The 22,057-nt window shown below is 47.1% G+C and overlaps 1 long non-coding RNA gene across 1 annotated transcript; it reads right to left on the minus strand.

The window, feature by feature from the left end:
• Positions 1–546: 546 nt before the first annotated feature.
• LOC128313009 (uncharacterized) lies at positions 547–6,185 on the minus strand. The gene is made up of 3 exons (XR_008293089.1): positions 5,827–6,185; positions 2,738–2,818; positions 547–882 (listed from the first exon to the last, which is right to left on the minus strand). It is a non-coding gene; the product is annotated as an uncharacterized LOC128313009 (long non-coding RNA).
• Positions 6,186–22,057: the final 15,872 nt, after the last annotated feature.

Here is a 22,057-nt window from a genome sequence, read left to right on the forward strand (position 1 = left end):
CCCTTTGATCTCTGTCTCCATCTTCCCATGGCATGTTACCAACTGCCTGTCCCTCCCTGTGTCCTAATTTCCCCCTTGTATAAGGAACCAGTCTTATTGGATTAGGGCGCACCCTAGTGACCTCATTGTTGACCTGATTATGTCTGTGAACGCCCCTCTTTCCAAACGAGGACACATTTGTAGTGCCGGGAGTTAGGGATTCAACATGCTTTTGTGGGGATACAGTTCAACCCACTTCACTTTCTTGGAAAGCGCAGGGTTCTCAGATTTTGCTTTTCTTGTGCGTTAGCCTTACTTGAGGAGCAACAAATCTGGGACCCCTTCCTCCTGCTGCCAAGGCAACCTAACCCTTTCCTCTTGTGCACATTGCTATCGTTCATACAACAGCCAAGGGTAGTATGAATAATGTCTTATCTTTCTTTAGGGAAACATTTCCCAAAGTGTGCTCTGAAACTTTAGTCATGCAAGATATTCCGCAATAAAAGATTCCACGGTCAATTTAGTATTGGAAAGATATTCACAAATCCCACGCTTAAAACAACCACCACAACCCTTTCACTTTATTGTTGTGTTTTGTTGTGTTTTGTTGTGTTTTGTTTTGACTTGAGAATCTCACTAACATCCCATGGAATTAATGTTCTACAGAGAACATTATGGGAAATGCTAGTTTAATGTTTTACCGTTTACAAAACATATTCGCAGTTATTATCTCATTTGGTTCTCGAAACAGGCTCTGGTGGAGGCAGAGTGGTTATTATGGTTTTATTGTGGATAAACCACCGTTTATAGAGGTCTCATCACCGGCCAGGATCGGGTAGCCAAAAGCAGCGGTGAGAAAGCTCCGGTCTACACCCTCTTGACTCTTGGTCCAGTGTTTCTTGCCTGTGAGTAAATTTCTCAAGATAAGCAAAATGTTACATAATCTCTTCCTCCCACTTTCCTTGCTACAGCGCCCCAATTCAAGGCAATTCTGTAACTTTTTCTGAGAAGCGGCCCATGCATCTCTGGGTGAGGGGGAGAAGGACAAAGCAAAGGGTGGGGAACAAGCCGATGCCCAGAACACCTGCCTCACACTGCCTGTCTCCTCCTCTCCCTCATTTTTTAAAAAACACGTTTTAATGTTTATTTATTTTGAGAGAGAGCGTGTGAATGGGGGAGGGACAGAGAAAAAGAGAGAGAGAGAGAGAGAGAGAGAATCCTAAGCACTGTCAGTGTGGAGCCAGATGCGGGGCTCGAGCTCACGAACACGAGATCAGGACCTGAGCTGATATCAAGAGTCAGGTGCTTAACTTACCGAGTCACCCAGGTGCCCCTCCCTCGCTTTTGCTTTATATTTAGCAGTGGGTATGCTCTCTTCTTCTCGTTTACCTCTGCCCTTCGGGGAGACACTTGACAGGCTTTGTGTATAATAACCTGACTTCAAACTCACCACACATTGTCCCTACTCTGATGCCCTCTTTCCCTCTCTGCACCCCCCAACCCCACCTTTAGGCGACCCTACTTCATCAGTTCCCCAAGATGCTGGTGACTTTTGGAAGACGCCTTTCAGCTCTTAGATGTTGTCTGTTTGCTCTAGAAGTTTGTCTGAAGGGAGTCTTCAGGTTGCTGGGACATGCCTTGTGGGGATCACAAAAGCTCTCCAACACTGTTGCGACTGGCTGGCCCCTGTGCCATTGTCCCCTGACCTATGAGTGGAAAATGCTCTATGCCTCCACCACACCGCCCACAACCCACTGCCCAAAGGCAGCGTGAGGGGAAGACATGCCACATGTAAGGAGGAAGTACCATTCAATTTAAAGAACATCTGTGGGGGCTCTATGACGTAAGGTGCTCAAGGGACAATTCCCAAGCAGGTGTAGATGGAAGGGGAGTGTATGTGACAGACCGATACGATCTGACTACGATCTGTCATGGCCGACCTTCTTGGTATGACAACCTCAGTGTCATCCCTGGGGCGGACTCAGCAGGAAGCCATCCTGGGAAGGGATAAGGAGCTGGGGCTGATTTCGCGTGGTGAGATTCCCAGCTGTCAGTTCCCCCATGGGGTGTAGCAAGTCCCGCAAAATCAGTCTCCAAAGGCGTCCGCGAAGCCCATTTGGGGCCAACTGAAGAGTGACCAGCCAAGTGGGTATGCAGGGCTTTAAAACCATAGATAGTGAGCAAGATCCAGAGTCTGGGTTGCCGGTCCTTGGGTGACCATGTGTTAATGGGAGCCCTCCAGGCACTGTTTGGGGTCACTGGGAAAGAAATGGGGGTGAATAGGGATTCCAATAAGGGAATCTTTCATATTATATTTCTCCTCCTGTTTCCCCTGTTCTGTCTTGTTTTTGGCAGTTAATGCAGGGATTTTCATTCCATATCAACCCTAGGGCAGCGTGTTCAACCACGGCGCTACAGCTATCTTGGGCTGGGGAGGTCTTTACTGGGGGAGCTGTTGTCTCCATTGGGGGCGGGATTTACACACCAAGTGCCAGTAGCAGCCCCCCAAATTGTGTCAATCCCAAACTGTCCCCAGACATTTCCAAAGGTTCCCTGGGAGGAAACATTACCTCCCCCCCACAGCAAGTTAAGAACCAGTACTCTGGAGAAAAGGACGTCAGGGGTGTTGTGAAGAAATAGACTGGAAATGAGAAATGAAGGGTCGAAGAGGAGTCTTGCGGCCCTGGAAGCTTAGTCACAAATATAGAACCCATTCAGTAGGGATTAATGGGACACTTGGTTGGGGCACAGCTGGTACCTGGGACTCGTAGGGCTCAGTCACTCTGGGCGCACTAGGTCCGGAGCTCACAACAGCAAGATGAATCCCAGACTTCACCTGCTGCAGGATAGAGTCCTTGAACTTGGTCAGTTGTGGTCAGAATGATTCAAGACTGAGGAGGGCAGTTAGGTCTCTATTACCTGCAGCAGAATAGACTCGGGGAAAGTAATAACAAGTATTATGGTGATGGGGATGATGATGATGATGATGATGATAAATATTTATATAAGACGGTGTGCCAGACTCTATTTTAATAACTCTGTCCTTTTTTCCTGCCATCTTGGTGTATGTCCAGTTCATTTCCTGACTTCCTCCCGGTCTCTGTTGAAAGGTTAGGTTATCGGAGAAGCTTTCCCTGGTCATTTTATGTAAAACAGCAAGTGCCTTCCCTATTAGTCTCTGTCCCTTTTACCCTGTGTTATTGTTCCTCAGAGCACCTATCACCATCTGACGCATTGCATATTTACCCCTTAATTACCAATCTCCTCGCTCCTGAAAGTAAGCTCTAGGAGAATGGAATATTTTCTCCACTTCTGTACCACACTAGGAACATAATTTGAGGGGCTATTACGGGCTGAATTGTGTTCTCCTCAAAATTCATATGCTGAAGCCCTAACCTTTAGTGCTTCAGAATATGACTGGATTTGGAGATAGGGCCTTTAAAACAGTAATTAAGTTAAAATGAGGCCGTTAGGATGAGCCATAACCCAATCAGACCGGTGTCCTTATAAGAAGAGAAAATTTGGACATACATAGAGACACCAGGAGTGTGCACACACAGAGAAATGTGCCCATGCGAGGGCACAGCAAGAAGGTGGTCATCTCCACATCAAGGAGAGAAGCTTCAGAAGAAACCAATCTTGCCAGCACCTTGATCTTGGACCCGTAGCCTCTAGGGCTGTAAAAATACATTTCTGTCATCTAAGCCATTAACTTTGTAATATTGTGTTATGAAGCCTTAGCAAATTAATACAGGGGCCCAGTATGAAATGAAAATGCAAGCCCTTTATTCAAAAAGCAGGAGATGGGGCACCTGGGTGGCTCAGTCGGTTGAGTGCCTGACTCTTGATATCAGCTCAGGTCATGATCCTAGGGTCGTGGGATCGAGCCCCACCTTGAGCTCCACATTGAACATGGAGCCTCCTTAACGTTCTCTCTCCTCTCCTCTCCTCTCCTCCCCTCTCCTCTCCTCTCCCTGTGCACCTCTCCCTAGCTTGGTTTCTCTCTCTCTCTCAAATTAAAAAAAAAAAAAAAGCAGGAAAAAAGTGTTGTTCAAGGTCAAATATAAAGCTTTTTTTTTCCTTTTTTTCCAGTCTCTCTTGGACTCTCATGGTGATGTTTCTTTGCTGATTAAGTTGCTCTCTGTCAGGCACAGGCATAGATGCTGAGCCAGTGCAGACCTTCACTGGTACCCACATGACGACTTTGTGACTCAAGGCACTTGAGGTCCGTGGACTGCCAGGTTCCATCTGCAGGACTGAGGCAATGTGCCACACAGAGGCAGAAATGTCAAACTGGGTCATCTCCCCTTCCCACTACTCTAATTCATCATGGGCAGGCAACCCCCAAGGGTATTGCAATCTTTGTGCTGGGACGCTGTCTTTACCCGGATCGGGGATGGACGAAGGCCACTTGCCAAGTTCCATGTTGGCACTGCGACACCAGAGCAGGAATGCTCAGTCATGCTCTCAGCCCGCATGCTCAGCAGGCACGCCTGGCTCTCTCCACCTATGCACTCAGACCCCCGCTGGGGGGCAAGGGCAGCGCTGGTTGCTGGATGGGGGTTGGGAGGGGGAGACCAGGTGGGTTCAGAGCCCCAGAGAGCAGGGAGGAGCAGTGGGCCCTCATCTGTTTCTGAGAGACAGGACTGCACTTGAGGCTGAGGCTCCAAGCCCTCGGGCATGCTCCGTTGTCCCAGCAGACTTTGCTTGCAACATACAAATTCAAAGATACAATTACGGAGAATTTTAAGTCAGCACCACCAGAGCCCTGAACCCCACGTGGGAGGCCTTTCTTAACACAGGACTCTACGCAGCCACACAGGTTGTATACCCAGGAAGGCATCTCTGCTACTACACCCCCGGTGCCCGGAACTGTGCCTCGTACATACTGGTTGTACGTGATGATGCATTCATCACCATGATCACGCTAAGCGTTAATCACGAATACCTTTATATCATTCAATCTTCGTAACAGTCCTAAGAGGTAGTGCCTCCGTTCAACAAACAAGGGTCTGGAGGCACGTCGAGGTGAATGATTTACTCAGGTACGAGAAGCTGACGTATGAGGTTACGCCAGGGGGTCGTGTGAGAGCCGCAGGTAGCACCTCCTTCTTCTGCTGGGGACATGGAGGGGGCGAGCTCCACGAGTGGTAGGAGAATGGGCTTTGTAGTAGGACAGACCTGGCTCTGAGGCCTGGCTCTGGCACTTCCTAGCTGTGAGATTGATGTGATTTTCTTCAGCAGTCTGAGCCTCAGTTTACTCATTTGTCAAACGGGAGTAATGACACCTGCGGCATGCAATTGTTTTGATATTTACAGAATACAATGTTTCACAGCACACTAGGCACTTGGTAAGCAATCAACCAATGGTGGTTATTATTATTATTATCATTATTACTGGAAATAGCACAGCACTTTGTATGGACTCCAGAGTCTGGCTGCCTGCCTTCAGATCCCAGCTGGATGAGCCTTGAGAAAGCTACGCCTCTGCACCCCAACTCCTTCATCTGTCACAATACAGATAAAAATAGTACCTCTCTTGCAGGGTCATTTTGAAGATGAAAGGAACTGACGTTCACAGAACACTCAGAACAATACCTGTTTCACAAATACGCACTCTTTCCATGTTTGTTTAAAAAATAAATATCAGTCTATAGGACAACTCTACCAACTAGCTCTTTTCTGTTTATTTCTCTAAATGCCTGTCTTAAAGCCCCGCATGTGCGACGGCTGGGAGTGGTCCAAGCCCCGCGTGTTCGCCTGGGTCCCTTACACTCTGCAAAGCGGTGGGCAGCGCACCGAACTGGGACCGAAAGGATCCAGCTCCCTCACATTCGCCTTCCTTACCTTCTGGGTCTCGCACCCCTTCTCCGGGCCTTGCTCTCCCCAAGTGCGTGGGCAGGGGAGGGGTGGGAGGGGCGACACCGAACTAGCGCCTTTCCCAGGCCCTTTCCAGTTCTGATTTTCTACTTGTCCCATCACTTTCTAAAAATCTCCCTCGCCTGCCTTCCCCACCGCAGCCCCAGACGCGAGTGTGACCTACTTGGCTTCTCAGCTTCCATTTTGTGGGAGGGCAAAGGGTGCTTCTGGTTCTGGGAGCGTTTCTCTCCTGATCTGACCCCGTGAGTGAGAGTAAAACAAACAGATGGGCTCATTCTCCTGGGATGCAGCTGTTGGGTTTCCCTCTAGAATTGCTGGCCTCCCCCCTTCCTGGCTGCCTTCACTCTGAAAGCTCGTTTATAGTATTGTCCTCAGTTCCAAAGATCTGTTTCCCATTTTCTTCCCAATCTTCCCTGCAACCCACCTCTCGCGGTGCTGGTAATCCCTCCTACACACCGTCCCCTTGGGGCCCCGACGCCCCCCAAATCCCGTGGATCCCTCCTCTGATTCTGCCGGAGGAGATGCTGAGGGGGAGGAGGGTACCCCGAGAGTGAGGCCAGGTTGAAGACTTTATCTGCTCTGTGCAGCTGGATCTTCTGTGACTTGCTTTCTCCGGCTCGTCAATACTGCTTCCCATTAAATTAAATAGCTTATTGACTGGTGTGCCACATGGCAATGGGGTTGATGGGATTCGCAGAGACTCCTCACTCCTCCTGCACCGCCCCCCCCCCCACAATCACAGGTCACTGCTCAGTAAATCAGCGGGTAATGGAGTTTGAACTCTCAGAATCAGCTCTGTGTACCCTTTTTATTTGTTTTTAATTTGTATCAATGGTAATTCTGTCTGTTTCAATTTATGTGATGGTACAGGTTGCAGAGCTGAGGAAGTACCCTTTTTTACCCCATTAACCGCAGAGGGGGCAACATCCTTTCCAGGCTTCTTTGTGATAAATCTGCTCCCCTGGGCAGGGAATGTTCCCTTTGCACAAGAGGTCCCCCTTTGTCAGGGGTCACCACTGCACCTCCCTCCATCTCCACCAAATCCAGGGCTGGGCACTGAATTTGCTTTCCTCTGCTCATGCCCCCGTACTCCTTCATTCAGACGTGCTGTAAAATGAACATAGCATGGAAGCGTCTGGAGGGAGAGCTTGCACCCCAGGACCTGCAGGGTCCTATGGCTGGCCAGCTCCTTTCTGCCTAGATGCTTAGGTATTTTGCATATTGTTTCCCCTGGAAGCTAAGGCAGTGTGACTAGAGTCGCCCGTTTATTTGTCTGCAGGTGAATGCCATTTACAGCTTATTAGTGTCAGGACACGATTGTGAAATAGATATAGTTTGCTGCAGTGCCCTTTAACTTCCTTTGACCATCGTCTTTTCTCCCCTCTGGCCCTGCAAGAAATACAGAGTTACAGAAGGAAAATTAAAAAGCACATAAAAATGGCCGAAATGAGATGGAGAATATAAATCCACCAGGATTCCCCAAGACAGGGGCGGCCAAGGTTGGGAACAGTTAGTTCGGGGCTACAAAAGGGAAACTGACTTGACAGGGCTGGTCCCAGGAGGGAAGCAGAGGGGTCTGTGTGCTGTGGGAAGGGTCACACATTGATTCCGTGTTTCTTTTTTTTTCCTTTCCTTTCCTTTCCTTTCCTTTCCTTTCCTTTCCTTTCTTCTTTCTTTCTTTCTTTCTTTCTTTCTTTCGAGAGATAGAGAGCAGGAGAAGGGCAGAGAGAGAGAGAGAGGGAGAGAGAGAATCCTAAGCAAGTTCCACACTGTCAGCATGGAGCCCAACTCAGGGCTCGATCTCAGGACCATGAGATCATGACCTGAGCTGAAATCAAGAGTTGGACACTTAACTGACTGAGCCACCCAAGGCACCCGTGAGTTTCTAAGGGCAGTGGGGTAAAGGGCATGAGGGGTTCAGCGATGAGATAAGGAGAGAAAGTACAGCAGGAACCACTCTGAACCGTGACCCCACCTCCACCCCCTGTATGATCCCACAGATCCTCAAAGAAAGTAAAAAAAAAAAAAAAGAAAGAAAAAGAAAAGAAAAGAAAAGAAAAGAAAAGAAAAGAAAAACAAGTGAATAGGATGATATTGAACTCCAAGCAAGAGACAAAACCAAGAATGGCTGCCCAGAATGCAGAGGGCTAGAGGGAGGCATCAACCTTGGAACTGAATGGTTCGAGGCACAATCACCCAAAGCTTTGAGGAGGCTGGAGCCCCAGCTGGCATCGGGAAGGCTTACACAGTGTACAGAGAGTGGGTCCCTGCTCCCCCAGGAACCCCACTCTCCTCTGGGCTTTATGGCTCCCCTGTCTTGGGATTATCTGCTCTAGGCTTTGGCCAGGCAGAACCACCTCTGTGTCTTTGGGTTCCTTCTTCTCTTCCTCCCTTCTTACCCATGAGAGCTTCATGCTCTATCTTACCCTGAGTCCTGGAAGCTGGCACTTAAAGTCCATGCTGTGTGTGTGTTGGGGGGAGGGGGGCAGAGGGTATAAGGGAAATATCTGAACCTGCCTCCCAGTTTTGCTGTGGACCTCAAACTATTCTAAAAAATGGTCTTTCAAAAAAAAAAAATCTATGCTATCCCCACTGAGGACAGACTTTCCCTTGTTTAATTTTATTTTTTTAATGTTTATTTATTTTTGACAGAGAGAGAGAGCGAGAGAGAGAGACAGAGCATGAGCAGGGGAGGGGCAGAGAGAGAGGGAGACACAGCATCGGAAGCAGGCTCCAGGCTCCAAGCCGTCAGCACAGAGCCCAATGCGGGGCTGGAACTCACAGACCGTGAGATCATGACCTGAGCCGAAGTTGGACGCTCAACCAACTGAGCCACCCAGGCGCCCCTCCCTTGTTTAATTTTGAAATTCAGACTCTCTCCTGACCCAAACCTCTTAGAGTGCTGGGATTTCTCACCGTTTTGTGGTCTAAGGGGCACTTCCTGTAAAATTAATTTGGTGGTTCATCATAGTAACCGAAACTCCATTCATCGTGACATTTAATTTTTTAATTATATCAAACACTTTTGGTCCCCGAGTTCCTGGCTCTTCCCATCACTGGTCAGTTTATAAAAACGGACTCAAGGTGCCAGACTCCTATGATGCACCTGTCACAGGGATCCAATACCAATCAGACTGTTGACTGAATGGTGGGGGTTTGGGATCAAGTTCAGGGTAGACGGAGAGAGAATTTTGGATGGAGGACCCTTTCCATTAAGGACTATCTCAGCATTAGAGAACGTATGGAGAGTGCTTACCGAAGCACATTTTACATCCGTTATTTTGTTTACTCCTCATATAATCCTGTGACGCTGACTTGAGGGAAAACTCCCTTTCCTCATCTGTAAAATGGGGATAACAGTTTTTACATGATTGGGTGCTTTTGAGGAGCAAATAAACCACAGCGTATGTGATAAGGGTTTGTAAACCTCATACATTTTACAAATGTTAGTCGACACTATTATTATCCTTCAAATCAAACCCCGCAGGCAAGTGGTAATTTCAGGCACAATTTCATGTCTCCGTATAATTTGCTGCCTCCCTCAGACCTAAACTACTCAGCTCTGTAGTCAGAATTGTGAATTTGATTACATCTCATTGCCTTGCTGTTAGGCACCAACATTTCTTTTGTACATTAAAGAAGGGTGTAATAAGGTGGGAGTTTCTCTCCTAGCTCGGGGCCTGGGGACTAACTCAGCTTCTGAAGGGCATGGTTTCCCAAGTCCTTGGGCGAGCTGGCTGGGTGACCCTCGGGTGGAACGAGTCTTTCCTCCAGCTGATGAGCTCGGCCCTGTTGGAAGTGGCACAGGTTTGCCCATTTGACGCTCTCATATCCGACTCCTGGAAGCCTCTAGCTGCTTAATGGATTCATTTAAGTGATAATAGGAGCCGATCGTATGTCAGGTTGTTAAAATGGCGATAACATATTGCACTAGGAGAGCATTATCTACGGTAACTGCATTATAATGGTTAGGGAATGTCGACAGAACTACATATGATATTCCCATAAACACCAAATGAATTCAGAGTGACTAGGCTATTCAGTCCAAGTGTGGCCAAGGCAAGAGGTAACACTTCATCTTCTAGACCCTCGCTTTCCAAACATTGCAAAAGGAGACATATGCAGACAAGTGTTGACACATCAAAGTCAAACAAATGCACATGCTTCTCTGATTCATAACCAATCTGGAAAGCCGCTCACCCGGCCTCCAGGGAGTGTGGGAATTTGCCAAATGTTCTCCCCCCAAGGAACAGAGGGGAACAGAGAAAGGAAGGCGTTGGGGCACGACGATGGCCGAGGCCATGTGTCAAGGTTCGAGGTCGCTCTCCTAAAGGATTTATAGGGGGTCGTAGGCTGTGCAGTACAGCGTCAGGGTACTCTAGCTGGCCCGCCTCCCCGCTCCCTGCGCCTTAAAACTACGTTGAAAAGAGAGTGGTGAGGTCAGTAACGTTTACCTTTGTCCCCCTGCAGCTCCAAGATTCCCTTCTGTAACACTGGTATCGTCCCCCCAATACTGGACTGATACCTTCTGCTCTGATGCTCCAGTCTTAAACTGTTACCCATCCCTGGGTATTTCTACCTTAAAAGAAGGTGCTGCACCCCCAGAGGGCTGCTTTAAAAAATGGAGCTGTAACTTTTAGCTTCCAACTTCCAACTAGCCACAATAGTAGTCGCCATTCATTCAGGGCTCACTATAAGCCAAGCGATGTATTTACATTATCTATAAATCTCAGAAACTTCAACAAGGCAGGGTTTACAATTCCCATTTTAGACATGAAGTCACCACGGCTCGGTTGAATCACCAGCAAGAAGGGACGGAACTAGCATTTAAATCCAGTTCTGCCAAGCCCTCGCTTCAGGCTGGTTTGCCCAGTAAATTGCCTGACATCCCCGAGACCGTTTCCTTATTTGTTAACTCTCTAAGATGGTGTACCTCTGTTACAAGGCTATTATGAAGGTCACTTGAGACAATGTATGTGAATGCCCTTTGTAAATTGCAAACATAGGCCCGTTATAAGCACTTCTGCAAAGCGGAAAGCCCTGAGTCCGAAGCTAACAAGTTCTTCGGTCAATCCCTTGATGTCTTTACAGACGTAAGGCCTGGGTTTCTTCCCGTGAGAGGGGCTGGGAGCACCGCCATTTGTTACTGTCCGCCCACTATGTGTCCTGCAGTGTGCCGGGTCTGGAAGCTTCCACTCTGTGGTAGCTCAGAGTCCAACGGGGCAAGTAAACTGTGTAAACAAATAGCTATAATAAAAGGTGCTAAGTGCTGTAATAGAGGCAAGCGGAAAGTGTTCTGGGAGCGCCAATGAGGCCAAGCCCCTCGTCTTCAACAATCTCGTTACAAGGAAACAGATGGATAGTGCTCTATCAAAACTAATAGAATGAAAGATATTGCAAAGGCAATATGTACCCAAGTGCTTGGTAAACTGAAGCGCTAAACACGTGGAGGGCGAGTTTATGATTTACCCAAAGAAATGAATTGCTATCCGAGGAATTCCTGTGCCAGCCCAAGAATATTTTTAGGGCAGAATCTTCCTGGTGGTTCCCGTGTTTTGGTGGTTCGGGGGGCCGTTTGGTCCCTTGGCCCTGCTGGAAGGCCTGTTTCACGGCGTCAACCTGAGTCTCTCTTCCCTCCAGGATAACCTCCGATGATAAAGGGCAGAGAATTGGGACCTGAAATGCTTGGAGGCCCGAGGCTTTCCCATCACCTGGAGCGTTGAGCTCCAGGGACTCCCCCGGGGACAGAAGGGATGGCATTTATGCTTTTTGACAGGATGATGAGATAGGGAGCTCGGAAACCCTGATCCTCTGCCCCAGGGGACCCCAAGGGAGGGGGCGTTTCAGTCAGCCCCTTCAACACTGCGATTCTGCCAGCTTGTCTGGCTGTGATGTGGGGTCAGGGCTATTGTTTTCCACCGCTTACTAAGGGAAATGCTCGCCAAAGAGCAATGCGTTCCTCTGTTAAAACAAAACGCCTGTCATAAAAGGCCACATATTGTGGGCTTCCCTTGACACGAAGTGTCCCGAATAGGCAAATCATGAAGTTCATAAACAAAGAGAGCAGCCTAATAGTTGCCTCCGGCCAGGCAGTCAGGCTGTGGGTGATGGGAGGGTTGGGTGTGACTGCTCATAGGTTTAGGGTTTCTTTCTGGGGGTGATAAAAGTGTCCCCAAATTGACGGGGCGTGGCGGCTGCAAACTCCGTAAATACACCGAAACCATCGAATTGTACAATTTAAACCGGTGAATTGTATGTTATGTGAATTGTATCTCCATAAAGCTGGTCACAGGAAAACACAGCAATGCCGAAGCTTTACCTGGGAAGGCACAGAAAGTCGCCCCCTGATGGTGGGCTCTGACTCCTCCTCGTTTTGGTTCCCATTTGGAGTTCCGTTGTTCTTTTCCACCTGGCATATTCAGGAACTTCTGATGCTCATCCAGGACAAAGCCCTAGCTGGCTGGTTCGCCACTCCGCTGCCTATGGCCTAATCTGTCCCAGCCAAAACAGGAGATCTCCCTTTGCAGGGCGATTAAAATTGTTACAGCTAAGTGAAAAAACGCTATTAGTGTGTGTGGGGGGGGTGGGGGGAGGGCGGGGATGGGGAGCTATTGTTTAACCGGGACAGAGATTCTGTGTTGCAAGACGGAAAGTGTTCAGGGGACGGACCCTGGTGACGGTTGTGCCACAGTGAATGCCCTTGATACTAGCTGTATTGAGCTGTATGTACATTTGACAATGGTTAAAATGGTTAATTGGACGTTATGTGTATTTTAACACACTTAAAAAAATGACTATTGTCACCTAATCGAGAGGTTCTCTGAAACGTTATGAGAAGTGAAAGAATCGTGGAAAGGAGGATGCCGTGCAGAGATAGTAGGGTCAGCGTAAGGAAGAGCTAACAACCGATCCTAGCTTAGTGAATTTCACAGCGCAGGCCTTCGGGGGAGTCTCGAAACCCCTGCAAATGAAAAGAGTGCTTCCTCCTTTCAGGTGTCCTTGATCCCAGAGAAGAGACATGTGCCGTGCTGCACTGTCCAGTCAGAGCTGGTAGAACTGCATTCCACACAGGTGCTTTTGAAAGACGTATTGAGAAACACCGATCGCAGAGGAAAAAGGAGGTGAGCACAGTAGTGCTCGCCCATCTCACTCCCTGGACCCAACATGCTGCTCTCCTCTGACCGCGATGTTTCCTTTCTTCTCACATTGAAATTATGACCACCACCCACCCCCAACCACTTCAGTGTCCCCCACCAGTTCATCCACTCAGTCGCCCCAGCCAGAATTCTCCAGGCAGCCTGATCTCTCCATCACCTCCCGAGCAATTATCGAAGGTCGCTTAATTCAAAATTCAACGGACCTCATGAGTCTGTCCGCTCATTTCCATCGATGCTGCCTCCACTCTGGGCCACGCCATGGGGGTCATTAGTCGAGACTCCTACAACCGCTGGTTAAGTGGTCTCTGAACGTGGGCCCCTAGGTCCCAACCCTCCCTTCATTCTTCAAGCAACAGCCAGAGCGATCCTTTGAGAGATCGAATCAGATTAGGTTAACTCCTGGGAGAAAGCTTCACGGGCCAGCCATGCCAACAAGAGAAAACAAAATCCTGCCAGTGGCCCGCGGAGCTCTGTGTGATCCACCATCCCCCTGCCTCTGTCCTTCACATCACCTTCCCGGCTCATCATCTTCCTGGTTTTTTTTCCGTTCTTTAAAAGTCCCAAGCTCTTTTCTTGGCTCCTTCCTATGCTTCTTTCAGTTCCCAGCTTAAATATCACTTATGCAGAGAGACCCTTAATTAATTCATTTACTGCTTGTCCATTCACTCAATAAATATCAATCTAGCACATGCTCTAGCGCTAGGCACTCTACTCGTCCTTGAACCTCCCTCCCTGTGTAACTAAGGCCTCCTGTTACATTCTCCCCGGCACCTGCTCTTTTTCTTCATTGCACTGAACACAATTTTTTTTTTACGACAAATTTGTTGTTTAATTTTTTTAAAAATGTCTTCTTCTTCGAATGCACTAAGGTCTTTGAGGGTAGACTAGTTAACTCACCTCTGTGTTGCTTCCAGAAATAGCTATTCAATAAATGTTTGCTGGGACGCCTGGGCGGCTCAGTCAGTTAAGCGTCCGACTCCGGCTCAGTACGGAGCCTGCTTGGGATTCTGTCTCTCTCCCTCCCTCTCTCTCTGCCCTGCCCCCATTTGCGTTCTCTCTCTCCCTCTCTCAAAATAAATAAATACACTTTAAAAAATAAATATTTGCTGAATGAAGAAATCTTTAAATAGAGATCCTTTTTTTTTTTTTAATCTGATAGCGTGTGGCATATGGAAGGTTTATTTCTTCCTCTCTCTTCCCAGCTTATTCCACATCATAAACTAACAGCACATGATGCTGAGGGTGGCTAAGTGGGAGACAGACTCACCAAACTCTTCCTAATGAGAATCCGCATTAGTTAATAAATGACAATATTAATGACTAACATTCGTAGGGTGTTTTACATCTAGCAAAACATTTTCCCATTGCATTCTGCCCTTCAATTTAATAAAGAAAATCTAGCTTTCGGCTGCCCTATAAAAATGAAATCAAAAAGAAATAAAAAGTTTAAGGACAACAGGGATTAGGCTGTTATGATATTTAAAGTCCATTAGTAAAAGATTGGCGAGTTAGAAAAAAAGGGAACACCCTTCAACACGGGTTCTCCTTTCAAATTCTGAGGGCACTGTAGGGGTTTATAGAAACAAAGATATGTCTTTTGACTCTGTTATATCTGTGCCCTGCCAGAGCTTTGGGCTATTTATTATTCTTTTTTTAATGCTTATTTATTTTTGAGAGGGAGAGACAGAGTGAGCAGGGGAGGGGCAGAGAGAGAGAGGGGGAGACACAGAATCTGAAGCAGGCTCCAGGCTCTAGGCTCTGAGCTGTCAGCAGAGAGCCCATCGTGGGGCTAGAACCCAGGAGCTGCGAGGTCACAACCTGAACCGAAATTGTTCGCTCAACCAACTGAGCCACCCAGATGCCCCCTTTTGTAGAAATTCTTTTTTTTTTCAGTGTTTCTTTATTTTTGAGAGAGAGAGACAGCCATGGTGTGAGCAGTGAGCTGCTTATTATAGGAATTAAATCTCATGGGGCACTGTATGTGATATGATGGATTCCTCCCAGTTTTCCATCAGTATGAGGAGTCCTCCCAAAGGCTCAGGACAAAGAAGCAGCTTTACACGTAGAAGCTGGAGTCCAGGACTCTTAGTAGTTGTTCATGAGGAGCGGGAGTTTTCCCTGAATTGAATGCCCCACCCCTGCAGCAGCCATACCTGTGGGGATTACTTAAGCTGACACTTCTTTCCCTCTCCCTTCTTTCCTCCCTTCCTTCCTTCCTATTCGTTCTAAAAGTCTTGTCTTTTTACCTTTACTGTGTGCCTTTCTACGTGCAAGGACCCACGATACTTATTAGAAGCAGACAGGAAGTTGGCTGGGGTATCTGGGCAAATGGTAGTGCACAGCTTAAGTAGGAGATACCCCCACGTGCACCTCCCTTTACAGCACAGCCACTGTTTTGCTCTACAGAATAAAGGTCCAAAGGTCTTCAACTCTGCAAAGTTCTAATCAGTTTACCTTTATCAATGCACTGTGGCATTTTCAAGGATTCTGCCTGGCACTTTCAATCTGCTTCTCTTCTTGGTATTGATTCTCTGGTGTCATGATCAGCAAAAGAGCCCAGCCTGAGGGGTAGAGGCCCCCGGGGAGGCAGAGGAGAGTAAAATGACAGAAAGGATAGATCTATCACCTTGAACGTACTCCAGCCCAGCCAATCATGGAGTTGGCCGGAGTCAGACCTGTATAACGTTTGGATAGGAGACCATGTTGGAATAGCAGAAGCTGCAGCCTGAAAGACCAGATGCTACTGGGGAGTCGGTACTGGAACCCTTCCACCATCTGGAGCCATGATTTCTGGCAAGTTACTCACTTCTTCCCCTGCAAACTGAGCGGTTTGGTCTATGGCCTCTAGGAGCCCTTTTGCCCTAGCATTCTATTACCCTAAGTTTTATTTTCTCATTCCACAAGTGCTCAGAAAATGAGGACATAGTTAATGATGTCAAAGGCTAAAGAGAGTTGGTGGAAAATAAAGCAGCAAAGGTGTTCACGGATTTTGAAACGTTGTGCTTTTGAAACTTTGTTGGGGTGGAAGAACACACTGAGCTGGGGACTGAATGGAAAGAAGTGAAAATCATTGTACGGGAGAAAAAGAACAGTAGCCAGAGATATGATGAGTGCGGTGAAATTAGGGAAAAGAGAAACAATACAGATATTAAACATACCTCATCATAAGATGTGGAAACGCCATAGAAGTAGCCATATGCTACTTTTCTTGTAGCTTGTAGGATACTTTTCAGTCCTTAGGAAAACGTCCACTGTTACTGTCTGAAACATGGAATTTCCAAATGTTTCCATTTTTGTTTCAGGATGACCTGGTGAGAAGACAGCGCTCGGGGAACCAGAGGAAAGTGACTTGTGCTCAACAGAAGGGTGACAAGATCTTTCTAATTATTCCTCAGCATTCTAGAATCCAAGGTGAAGAATGCTCCCCGACAAGGCAGAGGTAAGCAGACATAGGGGAAAGAGTATGGGGTCAGAGTGTGACCCATTTGAGTTTCCAACCACAGTCACGGGGACAGTGTGGGACAGGGACCTGCGGGCATATAGGGCAGACTCATGATTTAGCCCGTCTTGAATGTAAAATTTTCAAAACATATGCCCAACACATATTCAGGGGAGAAGCTGATGAAGGAGAGGGCAGAGAAGGAGCACCACCAGAGCCTATGGCTCAACTCTGGCCCCACATTTATAGCCTCATCCAGCGAAACAAAAGCTGACATTTACTCAGAGTTTTTCTTCTTAAAGGTCGTTGAGCAGGTTCTTTAGAGGTCTTGCCTCCCATCACAAATGGTTTTTCAAAGTCTTCTGTTCCAGGAGTCTCCTTAAAGATAAATGTATACGTGTGTGTGTATGCGTGGGCGTAATTTTACTTGAGAGTGGAAAAAAATACAGTTGACTCTCCTTATTCGCAGCTTTTATGTCCTCTAGTGTTGCCATGAACATGACTTAGCGAATACAGAACTGTTGTTCCTAGGGGACTCACAGGGTTAGGTTCCTGTGAGCCCCTGGCCATGACAGCTTCAGCCACTGGCCAACACCTAACCTTTATCATGTGCGTTTTCGTTTCAAGGCACCTAATTCACTATATTTTGCTATTTGTTCACATTGAACTCACAGCCAACAGCACTATAACTCATGCCTGAGTGAAGCTTATCTAACTAACACACGTATTTTCTCCAGAAGGTACGTCACAGCCTTTTTGCGCTTAGAAACCCTGGCACTTAGCATCGTGCTTGGGGCCCTTTTACACAGTGAAATCATCCACAGAAAAGCACAAACATAAAAAATGTGGCACTAAACAGACCATGAAAAGAACGCTTGGTTACAGTATGAGAGTTGAGACGTGAAGGGAGAAATCACCTCATTCAACCTTATCTGAGAATGTGCACTTTGGGCAACTCTAATTTTTCCTCACACTATGCATGTCCTCAAATGACTGTAAAACCCCCATGAGTATCGATTTGGGGTTACGATCCATTTTATCTGGGAGGCGAATTCTCAAATACAGAATCCGTGAATATTGAGGATCAGCTGGATGTATATGCCTTCAATAGATGTGTGTACATGGATATTGGGCAATTTCCCTTATCTCTTTAAGCAGACCTATGAAATAAGATGAATATTACTTCCTCATAGTGGGAGCATTAAGTGAAATAACACATGGGAAGCACCCGCAAAACTCATGGTACACTTTCTGAGACACCGAGGGGGGAGACTCTTACTCTTTCCCCTTCACTCCCCTCTCTCTCCACAAGGTAGCCTCATTTTTGCATCGGGCTGTCTGTGGTGCACAGCTCTGACTTCTGATCTGGCTACAACATTTTCTCCTTGTATTAAAATTGCTTCGGAAAACTATTGAGTTGATTTTCAGCCATCACAGCTCATACGTCTCCTATTGCAACGGCCAAGTATTCAGTGCTTCCTTCGGCTTCTCAGATCTTCTCTCTCACATTTTGCATTTTGTACTTGAAAGTGAAATCCACATCTAGTGAGACAGACCCTTTGTGTCCAGACCAGCTGCATCTGAGACTTGAATGCTTTTGCTTTCTCTCCTGTTTTTATATTTTGTTTTGTTTCTCTTCTCCACCTGATCAATACCTTCCCGTCTGAAGAAGCAAAACATTCTCTCTGTTCTGTTCCCCTTGCTGCTGATTCTGACTCAAGGGGATTGGTGTGGGTGTGTGTGGGGGGGAGAGGCTCACCGTCTATATTTAACCACAAAGATAATTCCTTCTCCTTAACACGTCCAGCAGTGCCAGAGAGAATTTGACATTTGAGGGGACTGAGTGGCAAGGGCAATTCTTCTAATCGGGCTACTGGAATAGAAGGGAATGGAGCAGCAAGTGAAATGCAGGGGTGAGAAAGTCAGGGATTTGGGGGAGGGGATCTAGCGCAGGTGAAGAGGGGGAAGTTATCCATCAACACTGGTGGAAGAACAGAGAGCAAGACTTAAATGCTGCACTAAGTCGCCTCCAGGAGAACCACGCAAACGTGGAGTGGGGCAGAGGGCACAGCTGGGGAGAGTCATGGCTGTGCCAGCTGGTTAAATGCTCTGCACCCTAGATGAGCACTTCTCAAACTTCGATGAACACGTGACCCCCTCAGGATCTTGTTAAAATGCAGATTCTAGTTCCGTAGGCCTGGTTTGGTCTGAAGATTTTGCACTTCTAGGCATTTTCCAAATGAGGCTGATGCTGCTGGTCCCTAAGCCAAACATTGGGTAGCAAGGCTCTACTACAATCTTTTAAGAGAGCACAGGCAAAGAAAAACAAGGGAAGGTGGTTGGACAGCTCTTTCCTCTTCTTCCCCGTCTATCAGTGGCCCTGTCTGGTTTCCAAACCATTTTGAAAGTATTTTGTCCTTCCCTCCCTCCTGGCCTTCCCCATCTATGCTCAAAGCACTTGGAGATCGGGGGTTGAGTTTTGTTGATCATCGCATCTAAGGCTTTCTCCAGAATAGGCACTTCATAAATATTAAAGTTGTACTTAAAACATCTTTCTCCGTGAGGCTTTGCCAGATCATTCTAGCCCTACAGCACTTACTATCTGCGTCATTCATTTGGCAATTAATCTTATACAGTCTTATGACAGTTTTTGTATTGTTGTACTGGACTGTTATATATCTTTTGAATTGTTATTTATTTTTCAGCCCCTCTGTGTATTGACTCTGCAGCTAGATTGTAAATAAATTCTTTGAGTTGAGGGACTGGATTTTCATTCATTCATCAATCATTTGGTTTGTACCTACCATGTGTAAGGCTGGGGTCTTGATACACAAAGATAAATAAGGTAGGGTCACTGAGGGGCAGGAGAGTATGGTGAGAAGGGCTTAGCTCTCGGAGTCGGAGAGAACTAGGCTTGAATCCCAGATCTGCTACTTTCTAGCTGCCTGACTGCACACAAAATACATAACATACCCCAACCTTGATCTTTTCAGCTGTACAAAATGGGTTAAAACCATCAATCTTATTGTGGTGAGCTTGACTGAAAGGATGTATACGCAGTCCCTGTGATGAGTACTCAGTGGGCACTCAGCAAAACATAATTTCTCATTCTTCAGAGAGTTACCACCAAATAGTTTAGAGAAAACTGTAAATACATAAATAGTCAAAGCACTGGAGAGGCTGTATGAGTGGAGCCTTTCTTTGTAATTCCCACGGGGTCTAGGAGGGAAGGCCTTAATAAATGCCTGTGGTTTGACTAAAGGCAATAACACACCTTCTCCAACACAGGCATCTGAGGGCCTTAAGTGAATGTAATCCAATTTATTAATTTCGACACGACTTACTTTTACAGACTCTTCCTACGATCAAGCCACAGCCTCGACGTTTATAAAGGTATAAGGACCCGTCAGAGGCAGTCCTCGCTTTATGGGGCTCTTAAGACGAGCTCTGTTTATAAACAAATCTGTAATTAAAGGGTGTATGACATAAGCAAGATCTATGATCCGTGCAAAGAAAAAATAAGCTGAGGAAGGTAACGAATGATCCATTTTGATGATGGTAGGGAGGAAAAGGAGGTGGAATTTGATCAAAAGAAGGACCTGCGCAGCAGGGCAGACGATGAGAGACAGGTTACGATAGCTTGGGAGGAAGTTAGGGTTGGAAGAAGGCAGCCTACAAGTGTCCCTGTTGCTGTGAAATAGCAGAATCCATGACAGGAGTGCCAACGAAGCCTGAGGCTCCCCAGACGTGGCCTCGTTTGCTCTGACACCCCCATATGAAGGATAATCTCTCCTTCGATCCGGGTGGGGAGCGTGAAGCAGAGGCTAGGAGATGCCTGCCCCTTACAGAGATAAGACAGCATGAATGTCTGCCGTATCTGTCTGTCAGCCTAGAAATCCACTTGGGTCCAGAGCCTACTCCACTTTGAAATAACTGGAAGGAAAAAGATCAGGAGAATGGAAGAGTACCAAATTCCTTCTGGCTTCTGGGCTAGATTATTGCCCGTGTTGTCTATTTGGACCAAGGCCAAATATTTCTTCCACTCTAGTGTGATGTCTTCCCGAGACAGCACCGGAAACATGAACGGATGAACTATGGCCTCTAGTTTGGGCAAATCCAGGAATTTCTGCCTGTGGCTGCTCTACGGAGGCAATGAACCCAGAGAGGCTAACAACGTAAGTTTGTCTGAGCCATCACTGTGCTCAATTCTTAGCCTCTGACTAAACCCTGGTTCTGTAATACAGCTTGGGAATCCACTAGAATAAACGTGGGCCTGACATATGGTCAGTCTCCCCGCTATGCCTAGGGACGTCATCCAGGAGTGGCACATGATGTTTCAAGAAGCCAGGTTGCATCAGCCCTGCCTTTCACGGTGCTACCTCCCTTGGAGAAGATTGGCAGAATGTTCTTCAATCCAGAAAGGCCGCTCGGAAAGATTTTAATCTGGCCTAAATGAGAAATACTTCTCAGAGCTGTGTGGGCTTCTCCAAACATACCTAGAAACTAACAGATTTCATGCTCACTTCTATCACCCAGCAAGCAATCATGGGTCACCAAACCATAAATCGGCAGTTAATGGATTTTCGTCTACATGCTCTGGCCTTTGGTATCATTTTTAATTTGGTTTTAATTTGTGTTGATCTCCCCGTGCTTCTTTGATCTCCCAACATCTTCAGATTAGAGGATGCTGCAGTGACCACCTCCCCCCAGTCCTAGACGATCTGGAAGGAAGGAAGGACACATGACTTTTCAAACACCATCTTCTACAAGTGCATGGCAGAGTCTACAAAGAAGAAACGATATGTGTTTAGAGGTGGGGGTGAGGAAGAAGCAGACTGAGAGCAGGCTGGATCTTCTTACGCCAACTCAACGCAGGAGGAATCTGTCCCGCAATTCATGTGATGTCGGCCTCTAGAGAAGAACACTGGGTGAGTGGTTAGAAACATAAAAATCAGAGCTGGGGAAGCCTTCTGATTAAAATGGGCGGCCAGGTGACCTGAGTGTGGCATCAGCTGAAAAATTCATCTCCAGTATCCGGCCTATTAAAGACCAAGGGTGGAAATTAACCTCACTTAGCACAATGATTAAGCTGCTGTCAATGGAGCCCTTTTCCACTAGTGCTAAAAACTTACTGATTTTTCTTTTCTTTAATTGGATTAAAATGAAGGAAACCCAAGACCTCAGGGGAAGGAAAGCTGAGCAGAAACCATACACTCTAGGGGCTCCGGACTCCAATAATCATGCCGTTTCAGGTGTCAGAGTGCTGTGTGAGCCTTTGATGCCCAGGCTCAGCAAGCTGGGTACCTGAGTCTCAGTACTAGAAGCCAAACTCTGCTAGCCTGTGGTCTGAAATGGACTTGTTTCAAACCCCAGTGACCACCAGAACCAGAGAGAAGTTAGGGTGTCCTTCAGGACAGGTAGTTTCAGCCTATCGCTAAAAGACTTACAACATTAAGTCTTTAGACATTAGGTACCTCTGGCTAGCGATGAGCACCCAACCACATTTGTCTTCTCACTGGCTTCAGGCCTTCCCACATCTCTCTCACTTCTGGAGAAGGCCTCTAGTTTGCTTTCATTACCCTGTCTTGGGGCGAGAGTCCTG

This window comes from Acinonyx jubatus, chromosome E4 (genome assembly GCF_027475565.1).
Source record: "Acinonyx jubatus isolate Ajub_Pintada_27869175 chromosome E4, VMU_Ajub_asm_v1.0, whole genome shotgun sequence".
Taxonomy (NCBI): Eukaryota; Metazoa; Chordata; class Mammalia; order Carnivora; family Felidae; genus Acinonyx; species Acinonyx jubatus.